The sequence below is a fragment of the Schistocerca serialis genome, chromosome 1 (assembly GCF_023864345.2).
Source record: "Schistocerca serialis cubense isolate TAMUIC-IGC-003099 chromosome 1, iqSchSeri2.2, whole genome shotgun sequence".
NCBI classification, from domain to species: Eukaryota; Metazoa; Arthropoda; class Insecta; order Orthoptera; family Acrididae; genus Schistocerca; species Schistocerca serialis.
Genome location: NC_064638.1, coordinates 327477973 through 327500560, shown reverse-complemented (window position 1 = coordinate 327500560; position 22588 = coordinate 327477973). Strand labels below are relative to the sequence as shown.

General features: G+C 42.9%; 2 protein-coding genes and 1 pseudogene across 2 annotated transcripts in view; 2 read left to right on the top strand and 1 right to left on the bottom strand.

Annotated features, from left to right (window-relative positions):
• LOC126469864 (COMM domain-containing protein 4) overlaps positions 1-22588 on the bottom strand; it is a 555575-nt gene that overhangs the window by 404450 nt on the left and 128537 nt on the right. The window contains exon 3 of the mRNA XM_050097178.1: positions 5035-5116. The gene's annotated coding sequence lies outside the window, so the exon portion shown is untranslated. The remainder of the gene's footprint in view (positions 1-5034; positions 5117-22588) is intronic.
• Positions 1-22588, top strand: part of LOC126469855 (uncharacterized) — a 102709-nt gene that overhangs the window by 76948 nt on the left and 3173 nt on the right. The window lies entirely within an intron of this gene.
• LOC126430134 (5S ribosomal RNA) lies at positions 21116-21233 on the top strand (annotated as a pseudogene).

Here is a 22588-nt window from a genome sequence, read left to right as displayed (position 1 = left end):
CATGGAATTTTCAATTAAGCTTTTGTATATGGTTCCGTTCTCCGGTTGGCCCTAAGATTGCCTCTGAGCTTAATCGGTCTATAATCTCTTGTATCACTGCAGGAACCACGCCAAGTTTTTCCGTGGTTGGTATTTCATATTGAACAAAGGACTAGTCGAATTTCACGTCGTGGAAAGCAAGTTAGGAAAGCCCTGTGTTAGAACAAATCTTTAGTTTAATGAGTTCATTACTTTTTAATACAATTTTATGTGGCACTCGCCAACCTGAAGTCAGTTGATGATCAGCTGTTCTTGAAGCTATTCAACAGAAGCTGTACGCTATATAGCGTTCTCCACGGTGGCAGTGTGAATTTACGAAACTGCTTCCGAGAATCAACTATCATGCTGCTCGAAGATGGAAGGCCAGAGAATGGATCGCCATGGTTCTGCTCATGAGAGTGTATAACCGACATACGATCGCTTTTTGTCGAAGCTGATATTTTGTATGTCACCACAGCATGAAATTTTTATTTATAATAAATACACATATACACTGGCGTCCAAAATTAAAGCAACAAACTGCTGTTCCTCAGTCATGTGCCTACTAACGATATAATCATACAAACTGTCAAGAGATGTCCGTACGATCGTGTTCTGAACGGAAGATGGCACATGGTCAACGGAAAATCACGTCAACTATGACGTCAGGGCACCTATCAAAGGGTGTAGTGTTTGCCGGGCAGCCCCTCATCCACAACTGTTACGTACGCAGTAACAGACAGTTCAATATGGCAGACAGAAGACGCCTATCAGATTCTCTGCGGTGGAGGGCCATAGGAAGAATGGAAGCAGGATAGTCGCAAATACATGTGGCCCGATGGGTTAACATGAAACGTCCTATTGTTTCTCGCATGTGGCGACAGTTTACAGAGACCGAAACTGTGTCACGAAGACCGGAGCCGACCACGTGTGACTTCAGAAAGCGAGGACCGTTATTTGGCTGTAACGGCACAACGGTACCGCCTTAGTGGCACACGGAAACCGGCATCTGACCTCGCAGCATCCCTTGGACGTGTTGCATCGAGGCAAACGGAGTACTGAAAGCTTCAACAGTGTGGTCTTTTCTGTTGAAGACCTGCTGTGTGTTAACCTCTGGCGTGTCTTCATAGAAGGGAACGTCTAGAGTGGAACCGTCAACATGCCACTGGACGGTACAACAGTGGGCCAATTTTCTTTCACAGATGAGTCCCGATTTGATATGGAGAGTGATTCTCGACGGATTTGCATCTGGAGAACAAGTGGACCACGATTTCGGGAACCAAACACTGTGGAAAGAGCCGATATCGAGGAGGATCCCTAATGATGTGGGCAGGGAACATCTTAACCACACTACCACCTTTTCATGAAATTGTACGGGTGAATCGGCAAGACTTAACTGCTGTTAGGTATCGTTACGAGATGTCGCGAAGTGCTGTGCGCCCAGACTTTGTACTGGTGGAAGATAATGCTCGACGTCATAGAGCACGAGTAATTGATGTTTTCTTGGAGACGGAAGATACTGCACGCATGGCGTGACCTGCTCGCTCTCTCGATTTGAATCCCATAGAGCGTGTCTGGGATTCACTAGGGAAAAGGGTCGCATCACGTCAGCATCCACCAACCGCTCTCCAAGACTTACGAGCAGCTCCACAGGAAGAATGGGCGTTATTGCCTCAGCATGACATTGATGACGTTATTTCTAGCATGCTCCGTCGTTGTCAGGCCAGTATTGCTACCAGAAGTGGTCAAACACCATAGTGAGCATATAACCCAGTTGTCGCAATCTGTTATGTTGGAAAAACGTTTCCGTCTATTGTTACGCACGTTGCAGTTGTTTACATTCTGTATTTTTTACATTGTTTCTACTTTGCTATGACCTGTTTACAGTATTTTGTGGCACAACCTTCCAAAATCTCCGTTTGTTTCTTTAATTTTGGACACCAGTGGAAAATCAATTTAACTGAATCAAACAGCTCAACGTGCGATAGTAAAATTGACACCTGCGAATAAAATACAGAATCTTAATTATTACACCTTATACCAGATGTTTTTTCGTGGCATCTTCGTGGTTCCCAACGGCGAAAAACTGTGACAGTCTGACGCTCTTTAGAATTTCTCTCATTATCACTTTTAATTTAATGACATCTTCCATCTTGCTCGTCAATTTACAAGTATGGAAAAAATGGAATATCATCGTTTTTGCCATTTAAGCCATGTTCTACACCAATTCTCCGTGCGTTGAATCTGAACTGTAGATACAACATTTGTAAAAATTGAAAAAAAGCGGAAAATAGAAAAGGGAGAAAGGGAAAAATTTTGTTTTCGGCAGCGCTAACAATGACATCGTTGTTAAGCTGTTAGACGTTGTCGAAAACAGTAAGCTGAAATTCTATATCGTCAAAAATTTGTCTGTTTTCTGGCTGTTTATTGCCGACGTAGGCTCATTTAAAACTGGTGGAAGTTTGTATGAAGTCTGCTGCAACCATTTTCAACGGATAAGGTATGGGCGAATGAATTCAAATGTACCCATACTTTGGAAGAGGATCCAGGTGAAAACAGCATCACAGAAGAAAATATCACCGGCCGTGGTGGCCGAGCGGTTCTAGGCGCTCCAGTCTGGAACCGCGCGACCGCTACGGTCGCAGGTTCGAATCCTACCTCGTGCATGAAAGTGTGTGATGTCCTTAGGTTAGTTAGGTTTAAGTAATTGTAAGTTCTAGGGGACTGATGACCTCAGATGTTGAGTGCCATAGTGCTCAGAGCCATTTGAACCATTTTTTAGAAGAAAATATTAAGAATACACAGTACAGGGTTAGATCACCGGCGATTAAAGGCATACGAACTACGACACGAAAAGGTATATCACAAGAAAAATTGTGATACATTATCAACGGTGAATCTGAACTCGATTGACTACATTTCAAAGGCTGTACAGGGATATTTTCTGTGTTAATGATGTAAGAGACCAGTAGGCTCTGGTGATTCATTAGAGAGTAATTGCAGTTCGTTTGATTTCTTAATCTCATTTATCTCTTATCTATAATGCACTGGAAATATCTACACAACAATGGTTCAAATGGCTCTGAGCACTATGGGACTTAACTTCTGAGGTCATCAGTCCCCTAGAACTTAGAACTACTTAAACCTAACTAACCTAAGGACATCACACGCATCCATGCCCGAGGCAGGATTCGAACCTGCGACAGTAGCGGTCGCGCGGTTCCAGACTGTAGCGCCTAGAACCGCTCGGCCGCTCCGCCGGCTCGACAAAACAGTGCAGACGTCGACAGTATGCGCTGTATTTCCTCTTCGGTCTGAATCTCGTTCCATTCTTTCACGGTCCTTGCTGCTGACAACAGCAATGCTCACTTTACTCTTCACCCTGTATCTTGTATTCAGTTTTTCTCGGTTGTGTGTCGCGATTGTTTTTCCGGCAGTTGTTAGTTGCACGTTAACAGTAATACACAGCAGTACGGCATAGGTTTACTGTTGAAGGGCTCGCAGATATGCACCTCTGGTATAAGTTCAAAGAATATGGTGGAAGACTGGTACGCCGACGCCGCGTTGAGCAGTTCCCGCTACACCGAAAACCACGTCACACTACTTTTGCATCTGAGGGCTGTTGCATTACTCTTTGTTCGTGTGTTGCACATTTTGGTGATTGCATATTAAAGGCTTTTTCACTGTTGAGAAGGCGTTTCCACAGAAGATACCTGGAGTAACGAACCGAATTAATCGTAATTACATTATTACTCTGTAAGGAGCCACTGTAGACCACGGATCGTTTGTATCAAAGAACTCAGAAAGTATGACTGAACAACCTCCGCAATTTTATCGGTGCAGTTGGGATTAATCCTGCACATGAAGAGTTAACACGTCTTGCGCATATTGGGCGCAGAGTTTCTTGAATGGTTACTACAGGCAAACGCAGAAACAGTTTCTTGGCAATGTTTTAACTGTTTTAAAATGAATCCAACTAAGTTTGTGCTGTTACCGTGCAGGAAACAAGTGTCCACCAGCTCATACCAGAAATTAATAAGCAGTCAAGGAAGTGGGTGGATGCCAGCGATCTGCATGAAAGAAGGCGAAGTCGGATTGATCTGCTGGGATGGTTGTGGTAACTGTATTCTAAAATGCAAAAGATATTCATCTTATTGATTCCTAGAAAAAGGTTAAAAAGACAACTAGTGAGTATTAGGAAAATCTTCTGGAGCAAATGATCTTCAATCACGACAAAGCACATACACACAAAGGAGCTTTTAGGATGGAGACTCTTAGGATCAGAATTCCGAATTTCTCAAACATCTCTCTGCTTATCATCTACTAACACGTGTAAGGAAAGTAGTGGTTGGTAAACTTTTTGAGTCACGAGATTATGGGAGTTGATAAGTATTTTGCACGCTGAGAATCATTCATCAGGAATGTAACCCATTTATTGGAAAAAAAGGTTCAGCTGCAGAGTTCAAAATTGGAAAAGAAGTGCTTTTCTACCGACAAAACTGTCTTTCACTATTAGGCCGAGAACATTCCACCTAGCACTCTTGCAATTTGCAAAAGGGAAGATTATTACAGTACACAATCACGTTCAGAATCATCTTCTAATTACGCTTCTTACCTGGCTTTTCGTGACGTATGATACTAAATTAAGTTTCTGCATTGTATGACGGACTACACTAGATCACGTTTTCCAGAGTGAAGATCACTTACGTTGAAACCGAATAAGCAGATATGACAGCTCTCGCAGCAGGCAGTTTGCCTTCCGAGAGGCATCTGTTTTGATTATAAACAGTACACCGCCATTTATCATCGGGCTAACATCGAGCAGCGCAAAACACCACTGCTATGTCAAACCCTTGTCGCTACGGCTACGCTTGATTCATTGGCCTACTGTATTCAGATTCTAGCCAGGATTGTACCGATTACAGTTTCTGACACAGGGCAAGGAAGTGGTGTAATATTTCTCTCGCTCACTGACTGAGAACACAAACTGTATACGTAGCCTCTTTCTCTACTTACCAAACACCAGGCATATGTCTGCTTCCACGATGCATCCACCACAAAGTCAGCAGCCTGGTACTGGTGCCAGCAGCAGAATGACCTGAAACCAAAACAGAAGCATAAGAACAGAAAACATTCTTCACCTCTACTTTTCAAGGTAGCGAACTGGCGTTCACGAGTCTCACCTACGATACCAGGTTGATACTGATATCACATACTATTCATGGTCTTGTTGCTCATTTACTGATGACGTCTTATTATTTATTTTCATTCTTATGTTATCCCTCAAACGTTACCTACACAGCGAAACACTACTGCATGAAGTTCTAAAACATCGAATGGTACAAATCAGATTGTGGTGCCATACATTTACTTTACTCACACATGCCAGCAAACATTATCAACACTGAGGTTGATGTTATGTTCTTTGACGTCAAGAAGTCATTTGATACAGTTCCGCATTGTTGTTTCGTGAACCAAATACGAGATTTGTAATTATCTTCAGGACTTCCTTGTAGATAGAACCCAATACGTCGCTCATAACGGAACAAAATCATATTTCGGGAGCACCCCTGCGTAGTGTTACAGGATCGTAACTGCTTACAGTCCAGATCAATGTTCCATCATGACGTTTACGAACGATGTTGTTATCTGTACGAAGGATGCAATGCCAAAAGACAGTAGCGAAATGCAGGAAGGCCTGGAGAGGTTCCACGACTGATGCAAGAACTCGTTGTTGATCCTGAGCATAAAAAAATGAAAAGTATTTCGAAAAAATAGGCGAGAGGATCCACCACTGTTTGATACATTACTGGCGACAAATCAATAAGGTACCTCCGAGTATTTAGTGGAAATTGTAGGGAAAGCTGATGTTAGGATTAATGCATTTTAAGTAACTTATGAAAATGTAATTCATCCACGGAAGACGTAGTAGCTTACGAAACACTTTAAACTGATCCTTGAGTATTGCTCGTCATTCGGGGACCATTACTAAGTGGATTAATAGAAGAGATTCAACAATGAGCGGAGTGTTTCGTCACGGGATCGTTTAGCCGGTGCGAGAGCGAGGTGAAGATGTTCAACAAACACCAGTGGCAGACGCTACAAGAGAGGCGTTGTGCACCACGATCGGGTTTCCTGTAATTGAAATACCGACACAGCACATTCTGGACATAGTCGGGTAATATATTAGACCTACTTCCTCTCACATAATGGCTCTGAGCACTATGCGACTTAACTTCTGAGGTCATCAGTCGCCTAGAACTTAGAATCGCCTAGAACTTAGAACTAATTAAACCTAACTAACCTAAGGACATCACACACATCCATGCCCGAGGCAGGATTCGAACCTGCGACCGCAGCGGTCGCTCGGCTCCAGACTGTAGCGCCTTGAACCGCACGGCCACTCCGGCCAGCCCTCTCACATACCTCTCGCGAAATAGCCACAACGTACTCATAAGGAGGTTAACCGACAATCACTCTTCCCATGCGCTACTCGCAAAAACAAAAAAGGTAAATGGTGAGTGGGGGAAGCAAGCGGCTGATAGCAGTGCCATACTGACAGCAGTGACAGATGTACTCTCGGCTGCACACCACCACCACCACAAACACTTCAAAAATTTCTACTCTTTAACCATTCCATTTCAAAACTTTACATTATTAGAAGTATTATTTTGCTCTTTAGGCCCTAGGCGTAACTGAAATTACGAAAATTTTATTTTGCAGTAGGTCTCATACGAAACATCCAAAATATTATTATCCATGACTGCTTGAGAATGCTGCAGCTGATTTTTTAAATATCCGCGAGGAACAAAACTATATCAGCAACATAGGTTTTGGAACAATAATTTATTTTCCGTTACTAGTTTCGGGCCAAGGCCCATCATCAGACTGCAGCGAGGATTTCGTGTGCCGATTTCTGCCTGTTTTCCTGTAATTTACAGCCCTGTTGAAGGATGAAAATGTACAAATGCGTAAAAGAAATCCTCAGCACTGCCTGGTAATAGCGCTAAGGCCAAAACTAGTTATGGCAAAATAAATTATCGTTAAAAAATAGTGTGGTTGGTTGCTTTTTCCTTCCTCAAAGAAAATAATAATTTTATAATAGTTACTGCAAAGAGTACCATTACCATCTGCCAACGGTTAAAAATTAACAAAGTGTTTCTACATCCTTTGTTGTTGAAGTCTTCACGCTAGTAGGTAACTTCACTAAAACTGTAGTAAGCTATTTATTACCTCGGATCGCAGAGGGCGACTGAAGATGTTATGCTGTGAATTCTCTGGGACGCATGCCCGCAGAAGTGAGTCCAAACCTTGCAATCAATGAAAGCTCTTTTCATGATTAAAAGGGAAGTGACATATTATCAGGAGTAAGTTCCCGTGATACACTCCAGAGTCGCACCATGGTACAGATGGGACGATGATATTGATTTTAGAGCGCATAACCACCAACCTATGAAAATGTGAATCGTAATCCTTGGTGCTATTCGACAAGAATAGGCTAAGTGTCGGCACCGGAATTCATCTTCTCTCTTCCCTCATCAACGTACAACACAAACACGACGGAACACTGTACACACACGCATTACAGTTAGCTATTCTTAAGCCGCGACTCTCAAACACCGCGCGAGAGGGGCCATTTTACACGGAGAAAGAAAACCAAAATATTTTTCGATTAGGCTGCCGGAGCCAGCCCTCGGGGCCTGCTGCCCAACAATGCTCCGTGGCTCCTCGTTTAGCACACATCTCTTAATAGTAAAGCGTCTCTTCTTGTTCACTAGAAAAGTGTTATTTGTATTGCGGTGCTATAGCAAGTATTAAAAAACGTCAATGTAGTTTGTTTTTGGTTATGTAGCACAACAGATTGCATAAGTTTATTACCTCACTACAGCCAGCAAGAGAGGCAATAATAATACAAAGTGCTATATCCTAATCTTCAATATAAAGGGTTGAAATTTATCTGTACCTGGAAAGCCGCTCGGGATTAGCCGAGCGGTCTTGGGCGCTGCAGTCATGGACTGTGCGGCTCGTCCCGGCGGAGGTTCGAGTCCTCCCTCGGGCATGGGTGTGTGTGTTTGTCCTTAGGATAATTTAGGTTAAGTTGTGTGTAAGCTTAGGGACTGATGACCTTAGCAGTTAAGTCCCATAAGATTTCACACACATTTGAACATTTTGTACCTGGAAAAACTGATTACGCGCTAGGTCGGCTAAAGTAGTTGATGGGGTTGACGGCGGAAAGCACCAGATTGTGGTGCCCGATTGCTAGACGTATAATTCGCAGATCCAACTAAACACCCATACAGAGAAAATAAACTGTTTGTGACATTTCTCAGAGCTAGTAGGTTTTCTATGCGCTCCGCGGGCGAAGTTATAAAGAATGGGAGCCAAAATTTGTTTTGCAATCCGCCTGCCCGGTTAGCAAACTACTTTATGAACTTCCTCACGTATTTCACAGCTTATTCGTCAGTCACTTGTTCAGACACTGAAGCGTCGAGTGTTGTAGTGGTTCACCCAAAGAAATTTGTTGAAAGGGCAGTTTCGACTTTTTGCTTCATACCTATCGCTTTCTGTTTTTATATAAAATAGTAAAAAAAGACAGTTTTCAGAATACAACACGAAGAACTACTTAATTACGCTGGCAACATAAATGAGGACACAACCATAATCCTCTCAAATTATGCTGAGATGCTAGAAACAGGACTGATTGGAATAAATGAGGACCTATGGGCCGAAAGTCTACGTTTCAACGAGATAATGCGTATATGCATGTTTCTCCTGCAACTAAAAACTGGTTTCAAGATAGAGATATCGATATCTTGCACTGGCCTGCATTTAGACCAGATCTGAACCCCGTGGAAAACTTTTGGGAAATATTTGCAACGAGTTTATATAGCAATGGAAGGCACTTTGAGGCTGTAAGTGAGCTGAGAAAAGCGATACTGGAAAAAGTGGGTGACAATTTCACTGCAAAAACTACAGGCCCTAACAAAACAACGCCAAAGTGAATTTTTGAGATTATTAGGAAAAAAGGAGGCCGGACAAAGTGCTAACAATGCAATAACACAACAGGACAGTGAGTGCCTTTATACCAATTTCCATACAGGAAATGCAAACGTCTTGTTTTATTGCTCGTTTTGTAATTCCGTCATGATTGTTTATACCTTATATGTATTATGTAGCTCTCTATACTGTGCCTTTTCATCTCCGAATAACTACTGTAACCTACATCCTTCTGAATCTGCTTACTGTATTCATCTCTTTGTCTCCCTGTACGATTTTTAGCCCCCCCCCCCCCCCCAGGCGCCCCTCACGCTTCCCTCCATTACTAAATTGGTGAGCCCTTGATGTCTCTGAATGTGTCCTATCAACCGACCCCTTCTTTTGGTCAATTTGTGCCACAGATTTCTTGTTTCACAATTCTGTTCAGTAACTTCTCATTAGTTAATTGATCTACCCACCAAATCTCCAACATTCTTCTGTAGTACTACACTTCGAAACTTTCTATTCTCGTTTGTTTAAACTATTTATCGTTCACGTTTCAGTTCCATACATGGCTACCCTCAGATAAGACTTCCTAAAACTTAAATCTATATTCAATGTTAACACATTTCTCTTTTTCAAAAATCTTTTTCTTGCCGTTGCCAGTCTACATTTTATATCCTCTTAACTTCGGCCATCATCAGTTATTTCGCTCCCCAAATAGCAAATCTCATCTACCGCCTTAAGTGTCTCGTTTCCTAATCCACTTGTCTTAGCATTGCCTGATTTAATTCGACCAAACATCTGGATTCGCATTAGCGTTCGTATTAGCGAGAGTGGGGACCGAAATCTCCCCCTGGCCTTCCTGATTTAGACAATAGAAGAAATGTATTCGCAATTGCGAATACAATCAGATTCCAGCTGGACCTTGTCTTGTCATGAAATACTACGTCCCACTGGCTTAGTTTCTACGATTACAGCTGTCGATCGCAGCAGTGCCTGTTCCTTCAGACATGCACGCATGCCTAAAGGACATTGCAAAGTACATCGTAAAAACACAGGAACTGCAATAAGGTATTCTTGAATTAGGTATTCTGTGTTTTCCCAAGGCAGCTACCAGTCTGGTTTCCTAAGCAACGCTACGGTTGATTCCTTTTTCAAACCTTGCTCGCTTCGAGCAGCATCCCGAATTACTTCGAAGTCGAGGGAATGTTAAGTCTAGCCTTCTGCCCTTGGTATGATCATCTCTTAGGCATATATGATTCGTATCTTCTCATAATAGTTCATTAAAATTCGCTGTTTCAGTGTTACACTATAAATCATAGTTGCCAGTGTAATTGTAAGAAACCGCCTTGAATCCCATTGCCTACAGCGCCTTATTATACTTACTGGAAGTCTCATGCACTCACATGTCGTCAACCTACGTTCGGCAATATTTCCAGAGAACATAGTTTCTCATGTTGTTACAAAAGATGCGACTTGATTTATTTCGCTCTAATTTTCAGACGCATCCATCTGAATCTAATTATATTCCTTTGTTCCCTTGCGAACCGCTTTCTTCAAGAGCGGTGACCGGTTCATTAACTTTCATACCGCCGTGCCTCTTCACTAACACCATAATAGCCGTCCTGTCATGACTACATAATTCTGCCACTTGTTCTTCTATATTTTTTGACAGTATAATTTGGTGTTCAGTCCTGTACCCTTGTTTTGCTTTTGTTGATGTTCATCCTATATCCTCCTTTCAAGACAATGTCTATTTCGTTCAATTGCTCCTCCAAGTCCTTTGCTGTCCCCGACAGAATTACAATGTCATCGGCAGACCTCAAAGTTTTTATTTCTATCCCCTGAACTTTAATTCCTACTAAAAATCTTTCTTTGTTTTCCTTTACTGGTTCTTCAATGTACACATTGAATAACATCGGGGACAGGCTACAACCCTGTCTCACTCCCTGCCCAACCACTGCTTACCTTTCATGCCCTTCGACTCTTGTAACTGCCGTCTGGTTTCTGTAAAAGTTGTAAATGGGCTTTCGCTCCCTTTATTTTACCCCTGCTACCTTCGGAATTTCGAAGAGAGTATTCGAGTCAACATTGTCAAAAGCTTTCTCCAAGCTTAAAAATGCTATAGACGTAGGTTTGCCTTTTCTTAACCAATACTCGATGATAAGTTGAAGAGTCAGTATTGCCTCGTTTGTTCCGCCATTTCCCCGGAATCCACACTTATCTACTACTTACATAATAAATTCGATACACATGTGTTTCAGAAATTGCACTATTACTTTCGTAGGAACCTCGTCTTTACACTGACTTCCACTGCTGTATTGTCTTCCAGTGGTGCAGCATGGTGCAGCCACGTCACGTACTTTAAGTCAGGAAATGGGTTGTTTGCAACAAACCGAGTATCTACACGGGAGCCGCAGCAGAGGCGCGCGGCATAGGTGCATCCAGCGACAACAGCGACACACCAATGGCCATACAGCCTACGCCGTCCTTTCAGAGCAGTTCCAGTTCTCCAGACAGCATCATGTCTCGACGCTTCGATAACAGTGAAAGTTGGCAGATTACTTCCGTCATTTTCATAAGGGCGGGAAAGGGGGGGGGGGGGGGGTAGCACCTGGCGAGATGATATGCGGTGCCATTGGGTACCCAAAGGCCAGTTGTTTGAACAGCAGCCATTACGTTTATAACGTGTTAGGATCGATGGCTGTGCCATATCTTCAAGGTCTCCGTGCGTTAGAGCTCAGCAGAATAACGCAAGATCGCGTGTTCCCCTTGTGGTTCCGACACACCCCGATACAGAGTGTGTCCGACTGTTGCCCTCAACAGATCTCTCACACAATGAAAACATTTGGTGATGAGTTGTCGAGACACTGGCGCACCACCACTCGCCAGTTACTGTAACTGATGAAGTCTTGAACAGAGCTGAAGCAACACGGAATGACATAGCCGTACCTACCAAAAAATGCTTCAAATGGCTCTGATCTGGGACTTAACATCTGAGGTCATCAGTCCCCTAGAACTTAGAACCACTTAAACCTAACTAACCTAAGGACATCACACACATCCATGCCCGAGGCAGGATTCGAACCTGCAACTGTAGCAGTCGTGCGGTTCCAGACTGAAGCGCCTAGAACCGCTCGGACACATCGGCCGGTCGTACCTATCATTCTACCTCAGTTCGATCGATATCCAGCCAGGGTAGAGCCACTGTTACTCGCAAACATGTCAGCTCTGTGTATTGAATTTCGCACCCTGAAAATATCCCCAAACTACCTAAAAACTTAATCATCTATTCTTCCTACTAAATGTATAGACGCACAATAAGTGAAATTCTGTTATTTGCTATTCTACCTGCTGTCCTAATTGTAAGGGCCATCGAAGGACAGTTTTTTGTATTCACGTAGCTACTATCCTGCTGTTTAGCAGACTTTCAGATGTATACACGGAGGTGACAGAAATGATAGGATGACGATATGTGCATATACAGATGGCGGTAGAATAGCGTACACAAGGTACAAAACAACAGTGCATTGGCGGAGCTGTCATTTGTACTCAGGTGATTCCTGTGAAAAAGTTTACGGCGTAATTATGGCCGCACGACGGGAATTAACAGACATTTAACGCGGAATGATAGTTGGAGATAGATGCATGGGACATTCCACTACGTAAATCGTTAAGGAAATCAATATTCCGAGATCCACAGTGTCAACAGTGTGCGCGAGAATACCACATTTCAGGCGTTACCTCTCACCACGCAACGCAGTGGCCAACGGCCTTCACTTAACGACCAACGGCAGCGGCATTTACGCAGAATTCTCAGTGCTAACGGACAAGCAACACTGAGTGAAATAATAGCAGAAATCAGTGTGGGATGTACGTCGAATGTATCCGTAAGTACAGTGCGGCGATATTTGGCGTTAATGGCACTTGGCAGTAGACGACCGACACGTGTGCCTTTGCTAACAAAACATCGCCTGCAGCACCTCTCCCGGGCTCACGGCCATAACGGTTGGACGCTAGACGACTAGAAAACCATGGCCTGGTCACATGAATCCTGATTTCAGTTGGTAAGAGGTGATGTTAGGTTTCGAGAGTGGCGCAGACCCCACCAAGCCATGGACCCCAGTTATCAACAAGGCACTGTGGAAGCTGCTGCTGGCTCCATAATGGTGTGAGTCCAACTGAACCGATCGTTGACTGTAAATGATTATGTTCAGCTATTTGGGGACCATTTGCAGCCATTCATGGGCTTCATATCCCAAAAAGCTATGGAAATTTTATGGATGACAAGCGACATGTCACCGGGCCACAATTGTTAGCAATTGATTTGAAGAACTTTCCGGATTGTTCGAGCGAATGATTTGGCCACCCAAGATAGCACGACTTGAATCCCTTCGAGCATTTACGAGCCGGCCGTTGTGGCCGAGTGGATCTAGACGCTTTAGTCTGGAACCGCGTGACCGCTACTGTCGCAGGTTCGAATCCTGCCTCGGGCATGGATGTGTGTGATGTCCTTAGGTTAGTTAGGTTTAAGTAGTTCTACGTTCTAGGGGACTGATGACCTCAGATGTTAAGTCCCACAGTGCTCAGAGCCATGGCTCAATATTTCTGCAGGGGACTTCTAACGACTTGTTGAGTCGATGGCACTTGCAGCTGATGCACTCCACCAGGGCCTCGACTGGCTGCATTTCGCCGGGCAAGAGGTGGTCTGACACGATGTTAGAACGTATGACGTCACTGCTGTCACCTCAGTGTAGTTAGCCCATTAGGTCAGAGGGAAGCAGTTCTCGAGGGACCGAACACAAACACCGGTCACGGCGGGTCACCGCGCCTGGCTCCATTGTCCCGACGTCAGCAGTTTCCCCTTGCACGGCAGTTTGCAACCCGCTCTGCGTGCGCTTTGTATGGCGTCGAGCGCACGGGTTCAGTTGGACTTGAGGTTGAACGAGAGAACCAAGTTACGATTCCGTTCTAGCGTTCACCCTACCAGTACCCAACGCCCCGCTGTATCATCTCAAAGACCATCTTCTGTGTGGCCGAGTCGACCAAACACTTTCTTGGAACGGCAATATTTTAAAGTCAAAAATAAACTTATATTCCGACGTCGTTTTCATTAACTTAGCGTATTTACCCCGAATGGATTCCATTCCTCAACTGCATTTCGTATGGTAGTTAGAATTCTCAGCTACAGCTGACCTCATCATTGGACTCATAACGTTCTTTCGAAGTTTCAGTACCTAAAACTTAAGAATGTGCGAATTTTAGTGAATAAGGAGAACATATTTTAGAGTCATACAGCTGAGTTCAACCACGAGTTTTCAACACTTTCTAAAAAATGCAAATCATCGCCTCGTCAAAAGAATTTCTTTCACTTTTCCAGAAATCTTCTCGAGTATTATCAGTTCCAATCATCAAGAAGACTTCCGTAGTATAACCCGTTAGTTTTGCCTTTTGTAAAGTAGTCCATAAGAGGAATCCCTTTTGCATCGTAGAAAGAAAAATTGACAAAAAAATAGGACTCTTGCAGATGAAATCGACTCCGCCTTTACTGGCGCAAGGTCACGGAATTCCACCCATTGTTGTCCACTGCTTCCATTCTTGTCGCAAGAAGGAATAAGGATGATTGGGATTTATCGCCCCCATCAACGAATTAAGATGGATGGGGGTGAAAATCCGCTGACTCTTTTTCCGAGGAACCGTCTCGGCATCTGCCTGAATGAATTTACTGAAGCCTAAATCTGAACGGCCGGATGAGAATTTTGACGCCTTCCTCTCATGTGCGAATCTGGTGACTTACCATAGCGCCACCTCACCAAGTTTTATGGAGTGTGGAAGTCGATAGATATCTCAGTCACAAAAGAGAAAAGTCATCGTACAAAATCAGTTCGATTTTTTTTTTTTTTAATTGATGAAGATACTGTAGAGAATTTTGATCTCGCGTCTGGCTTTGGTAAACACACAGTAAATGCAGCACCTAATTTGCGCAAGCTTTTTCATAGTTAACTTTCCATGTGAAATGTAACGTATCCCTGCAGTAGTCTATTTTACAACTGTTAATCGCCCACCGTTCATCATTTTGCCGATTTTTTTTCGGTTTCTTCATATTGGTTCCATCTTTGGGACGTCCATCAGGCGTACCATTTTCAAGAGAAATTCGGTCATTTTTTTTATTCGGCACCACATATCTTAACTGCTGCAGCTCAAGAAACAGACTCGTTATGAACTTTCAACTATGGACGAATCTCGTTAGTGATAAACACTCCATGGCAAAGAATGTTATGACTACACGGTATTCCAGTTCCTCCACTTGAATGAAACACGCAGCTTTAAAAACCCGCGTAAACAAAATTATGCCAAGATAAAATTCAATGTCAATTCTGTGCCACGCCTTACTTCGTATTAGGTATAGGACAAAATGTCTCTTCCTAAGCCGAGACCAAGTACCTACCGCTACCTGAAAACTGTACGAGCTTGTCCAGCTCTAGGGTAAGGGAACGGAGTGATACTGTAAAAACAGCAATACACTGAACACAAACACTGCACAGACATTTATCTTCATTCACAGTTTAAACGGGTGCATATGTTTAATGGTGTCTGTTATGTTCGTACGTACAGTACGCCAGCCGGAGTAGGATTTACGACGTGCTGAGAGATGAAAAATATATTTAGTCTAACCGCACCATTTAACGCACAGTTTACCACTAAATTAATACAACCGAGAGAAAACTAGCAAAATCCGAATTCACGCCAGCGCTAAAAAACTGACAGGCGTGTCCCATCGCTCCCATTTTGCTACGAATTAGCGCTTTGATTCGATTGTGACAACAGCAATACCAAATTATAAGCGTCTAGAACAACTGCAATTACAATACTTGAGTAATTACCCATCCAAGGGACACGACGCGTGAAGATTGAATCTATTGGCACGTAGCGTTCGAGACTCGATACATACTGTGAACATGAAGTACAACGAGAAAAATTCAGAGATTGTTCGGTGATATTTTCTGTGTGCCCTAGTATTAGGGACCCATGGACTTTGAAGTTTAGTTGCAATGTCGATGCATTTCGTTTGACTTCTTACCTGCATTTACCTTTATATCTGTACTGCACAAAAAATGTCTGCGTAACAAATCACCGAAACTGATAGCCCGATACAATGACACTTTGGAAATTAGACGTCTGAAAGGTGTTTTCTATACTGAACAGCCGGCCGCTATGGCCGAGCGGTTCTAGGCGCTTCAGTCTGAAACCGCGCGACCACTACGGTCGCAGGTTCGAATCCTGCCTCGGGCATGGATGTGTGTGATGTCCTTAGGTTAGTTAGGTTTAAGTAGTTCTACGTTCTGAGGGACTGATTGACCTCAGATTTAAGTCCCATAGTGCTCAGAGCCATTTGAACCAATGATATACTGAACAGGTGACTCCCGCAATCATCTATGAAATGTACATACAGAGTTAAGAAATGTGGTGCCGAATTAGAAAATGACTGCATTTGTTCTGAAGACGGTACGCGTAATGGACGTCTCAAAGATGCAATCAACATGAAGAAACCGAAAAAAATCACAAAATTATGAACGATCGGCGCTTAACATTTATGAAATAGACTACTGCAGAGTTACACTAAATTTTACATAAAAGTTAACTACGAAAAACTTGTGCAAATTATGTGTGGCATTTATTGTATGTTTACCAAAGCCAGATGCGGGGTGGGGGAGTGGCCATCTATGTAAATAACAGTATTCCATTTGAGTCCATAGACGTAACACACCAGTGCACTGAACAGATATTTGAATTTTGTGCAGGGACAGTTGAATAAAGTGAAACAAAATTTCTAACGTTTGTTGTTTATACATCCCCTGACTCTGACTTCAGAGCATTTCTGCTCAAGCTAGAGAGGGTTCTTGATTCACTTTACATAAGCACCAGAAATTAGTAATACGTGCTGACTTCAATATTGATTTTGTATGTGATGGTGCAAGAAAAAGAATGTTGGTAGATGTCTTAAATTGATATGATCTTAGGCAGACTGCGCTTTCTCCATCTAGAGTGCAGGGGAACAGCAGCACAACCATAGACAATATTTTTATTCATTCTTCATTACTAGATGGGCATTCTGTCAATAAAAGGGTGAATGGCCTTTCAGACCATGATGCACAAATTTTAACACTAAAAGACTTTAGTACTCAAACAAGTGTCACATATAATTACAAACTATGTAGGAAAGTTAATCCAACGGCAATAGAGATTTTTTTAAACCTCGTGAAGGAACAAGAGTGGCAGGATGTTTATAGTGCCGATAACACAGATGGCAAATATAGAGCTTTCCTTAACACATTTCTCATGCTCTTGCAGAGTCGTTTTCCATTAGAACGTTCTAAACGGGTACCAGCAGTAAAAAGCAGCCTGAGTGATTGACTGGTGGGATAAGGAAATCATGTTGAACAAAGCGGAAATTGTGACTGCGTCTAACATTTTGATACAGTAGCCCATTACAGACAATACTGTATAGTGCTTAAAAATGTTATTAGAAAGGTAAATAGTATGTGATGCGCAAATAGAATGGCTAATTCGCAGAATAAAATTAAAACTATGGTCAGTTGTGAAGGAAGTGTCTGGCCAGCAACACAAGGTCAACGATATAAAGTCAGTCCGTACTAAACATATTTTTGTTACTGATAAATCAGATATAAGTACAGTTTTTAACAATTATTTTTCTGAGCATTGCTGTTGACTTACGTAAAAATTTAGTTTCTACAGGGAATCATATAACTGTCTTGGGAAATGCCTTTCCGAGATTGATGTCTGAAATACTCCTCTGATACAGACAAGGGGGAGATTGAGTCACTGAAGACTAAGGACTCTCATGGATATGATGGGGTGCCTAGCAGAATATTAACGTACTGTGCCCCACTTGTTAGCCCTGTAATTTTTCCTTTCGGAATTGTCACTTTCCTGAATGATTACAGTGCTCAGCAGTAAAGCCGCTTTATAAAAAGGGAGAAAGAGATAATGTAGACAATTTGAGACATATTTCAATGCTAGCAGTGTTTGCTAAAGTTATTGAAAAGGCTATGTATGTAAGGATAGTTGACCATTTTATACCACACGATTTGCTATCAAATGTACAGTACGGCTTTAGAAGTCGTTTAACAACTGAAAATGCTATATTATCTTTTCTCTGTGAAGTACCGGATGGGTTAAACAAAAGGTTTCGAACGCTAGGCTTATTTTTCCATTTAACTAAGGCGTTTGATTGTGTTGATCACAAAATATTGCTCCAGAAGTTGGGGAGTATCTCACAATTGTTTCACCTCTTACTTTAGCAACAGACAGCAAAAGGTCAAAATTCACAGTGTTGAGAATGGCTGTGATGTGAGGTCTGAGTGGAGTACAGTCAAATGAGGAGTACCCCAGGGATCAGTGTTGGGGCCACTCCTGTTCGTTATTTATATAAATGATATGCCTTCTAGTATTATAGGTAACTCTAAAATATTTCAGTTGCTGATGACACTATCTTAGTAGTGAAGGATGTTGTCTTCAACACTGGCTCGGTTTCAAACAGTGCAGTTCATAACATAAGTTCATGGCTTGTAGAAAATACACTAACACTAAATCACAGTAAGACTCAGTTTTTACAGTTTCTAATACACAATTTAACTAAACCTGACGTTTTAATAACACAGAATGGGCATATGATTACTGAAACTGAACAGTTCAAATTTCTAGGTGATCAAATAGTTAGTAAACTGTCGTGGAAAGCCCACGTTCAGGATCTTGTTCAAAGATTTAATGCTGCCATTTTTACTATTCGAACATTATCTGAAGTGAGTGATCGTTCGGCACGAAAATTAGTCTACTTTGCTTATTTTCATTCGCTTATATCGTATGGTATTATATTTTGGGGTAACTCTTCCCATTCTAAAAGGATATTTTTGTCTCAAAAACTGACGGTTCCGACAATAAGTGGTTTAAGTTCACGAAACTCTTGTCGACCTCTGTTCAAGAGTCTGGGTATTTTGACATTGGCTTCTCAATACATATATTCCTTATTGTCATTTCTTGTTAACAATATTAGCTTATTCCCAAGAATAAGCAGCTTCCACTCAGTTAATACTCGGCAGAAATCAAACCTGTATTTGGATCGGTCTTCCTTAACTCTTGTGCAGAAAGGTGTGCAGTATACTGCTGCATACATTTTCAATAAGCTACCACAAGGATTCAAAAATCTTCGCAGTAATCCACGCGCTTTCAAATCGAAACTGAAGAGTTTCCTCATGGGTCACTCCTTCTACTCTGTCGAGGTGTTCCTTGAAAAATTAAACTGATGCTTGTTGTGTTGTTGATTGCGTTTACTCAAACTTATTGCTTGGCTTTTTTCGGGTTCATAAACATTTTATTTTTATCTGTTATTACTTTTCGTTTGTTATTTCATGTACTGACACGTTCCATGGCCTTGGAGATTTGCTCCTCAATTTGGTCCTACGAAATTTGACGTGCAAATAAAGAAATAAAATAAATAAAAAAAATGGTTCAAATGGCTCTGAGCACTATGGGACTCAATATCTTAGGTCATAAGTCCCCTAGAACTTAGAACTACTTAAACCTAACTAACCTAAGGACATCACACACACCCATGCCCGAGGCAGGATTCGAACCTGCGACCGTAGCGACTGCAGCGCCAGAACCGCTAGACCACCGCGGCCGGCAAAATAAATAAAACCATTTATGAAGAATTCCTACTCTTTTGTACGGCGACTTTCCTTTTTTTATGGCTGAAACATGTCTACTTCCACAACCCAAAAAACCTAGCGAAGTGGCGCTGTGGTAAACCAACGGTTTCGCACACGAGAGGAAGGCGTCCATATTCTCACCCGGCCGTTCAGATTTAGATTTCCTTAAATTTATTCAGGCAAATTCCGAGATGGGTCCTTGACAAAGGCCCACTCTACACTTAGGACTCAAGCCTGCGTCCAGTACTGCTCAGGTCTGTCCCTGGTTTGTTTCCCCGGCAGTGTTAGTTGTACGTTAACAGGTATACGCAGCAGTATGGACAGATTTACTGATAAAGAGTTATAAAAATTGAAACTGCAGACGTACTTTAATTGGTTGCCGGCACTGAGGAAATAGCTCAACTTCGCATTGTTGTGCCGCCCTACCATTGCACTCAGTGAAGCCATACACGAGGTACAGTTCTGCATTGGTAACTCTCAGCCCCACTGCTGTTTATCTCTCTTTACGTACAACAACGTCGGAAAAACAAGCACGAGATGTAACCGGAAAGTACTACACTGTCCAGTCACATTAGTCTGACCACCTGTAAAAAGCCTGAATAACTTCCTTTTGCAGAGCGGACCTCTTCGAGACGCTCAGGAAGAGGGTCATTGAGGTACTGGAAGGTACTGACAGGGATTTGCAGTCACGCCGCCTCCAATGCGATGGACAACTGCGCTAGGTTTCTCGGTTTAGGGTCGATGGTCCGAAGAGGCTGATCGAGGTGGTTCCGCAGATCTAGACTGGGTTGAAATCTGCGCGGTGTTTGGTGGCCAGGGGAGTGCAGTAGACTAATCCTGATGCTCTTCGAACCAAGCACGCACACTGCGAGACTGTGAGCTGTGTGGCACGTTGCATTATCCTCCTGGTAGATGCTGTTGTGCCGAAGAAACACTAACTGAATGAAGTTGTGGACTTACTCCCCAAGGATAGCATACTTGTGGTGATCCAATGTGCATTACAGATTGACATCATCATCCAGAGAATTCTGCGAAAACATTCCCTGGACCATAACGCCCCTCCGGCTCAAACCCTTCAGACAATTGTTGCAGGGTGTTTACTTTCTGTCCGACGGAGCATAAAACGTGATCCATCTTTAAAGATCACCTGTCACCTCTCAGTGGATGTCCAGATGCGGTACTTGCGCGGCAGTTCGAGCCTTCGTCGCCGCTGAACAGCAGTCAGTATGGGCGCATAAATCAAGCACCTGTTGCAGAAGTCTATACGCAGCAACGTTCGTTGAACGGTCGTTGAGGAGACACTGTTGGTAGCCTCTTGGTTCGTGGGGACGATCAGCTGCTCAACAGCTGCATGTAAACCGTTTAAATCCCATCTATTGTATTGAATTGCCAACGGCGTTGCCGCAGTGGTAACACCGGTTCCCGTCAGATCACTGCAGTTAAGCACTGTCAGGCTGGGCTTGTACTTGGATGGGTGACCATCCGGTCTGCCGGGTGCTGTTGGCAAGCGGGGTGCACTCAGCCCTTGTGAGACAAACAAGGAGCTACTTGATTGAGAAGTATCGGCTCCGGTCTCGGAAACTGACATACGGCCGGGAGAACGGTGTGCTGACCACATGCCCCTCCATATCCGCATCCAGTGACGCCTGTGGGCTGAGGATGATACGGCGGCCGGTCAGTACCGTTGGGCCTTGATGGCCTGTGCGGGAGGAGTTTAGTTCTTTTAGTTTATTGTATTGGGTTGGAATCCATGCATTCGGCTGTTTTATAGAATGACGTATCACCTTTTAGTGGTGTTTTATTTTGACGTACAACGAGTGTTAGCTACCAAATTCCGAGCTTTTGAGCTCTAATTTTTAGTTACGTGAGTACAAAAATTTTTAGTATTCTTACGTAAAAGCACTTAAAAGATTTTTTACAAAAATTTCTTAAAATCTTAAAGTTTTTTGTAAAATTATCGTATCAAAGGATGTCTTAGGCTTATTATTCCTTCCGGATTTATTGTTGTGTTGATGTTCATCTGATGATGTGGTCCCTAGTGATATGAAACAGGTAGCGACCCAAAAATAAAGGACTAAGTACAGCTGAAACGGTTGATTGATACCAAAGATGAGTACACAAAAATAAATAAATAAACCGGCGCACCACGAAGGGATTATCCGAATGGGACGTAAATCGGTAGATGTGATGTACATGTACAGAGAAATAAATGATTACAAGTTCAGAAAAATTGTATCACTTATTCAAGAGAAAGAGCGTCATGCGGTGGTCCACCATTGATCCTTATACAAGCAGTTATTGGGACTGACATTGATAGAGTTGTTCGATGTCCTCCTGAGGGATATCGTGCGAAATTCTGTCGAGGCGACGCATTAGATCGTCAAAATCGCGAAGCTGTTGGAGTTCCCTGGCCATAATGCTCCAAACGTTATCACATGGGGAGAGATCCGGCGACCTTGCTGGCCAAAGTAGGATTTGGCAAGCATGAAGACAAGCAGTAAAAACTCTCGCCGTGAAAGGACGGGTGTTATCTTGCTGAAATGTATTCCCAGAATGGCTTTGCATGAAGGGCAACATATCGAGGCGGAGAATACCGTGTCAACTGTGTGAACAGGGACCCCATCGACTTGGAACAAAGAATTAGAATTGGGGAGTAAACGTTCACCGATGGACCTGATAAGCCAAATTAGCCACATAATGGTTGGCACTAATGCGATATTGCAGAGGAAGCACAGGGCTACGGAATACCACAACATGTTTCACTCTTGGGACATAAATTCAGCCAAAAACTGGAAACAGTGTGAGCTTTCAAATGTGTGTGAATTTCTAAGGAACCAAACTGCTTAGGTCACCAGTCCTTA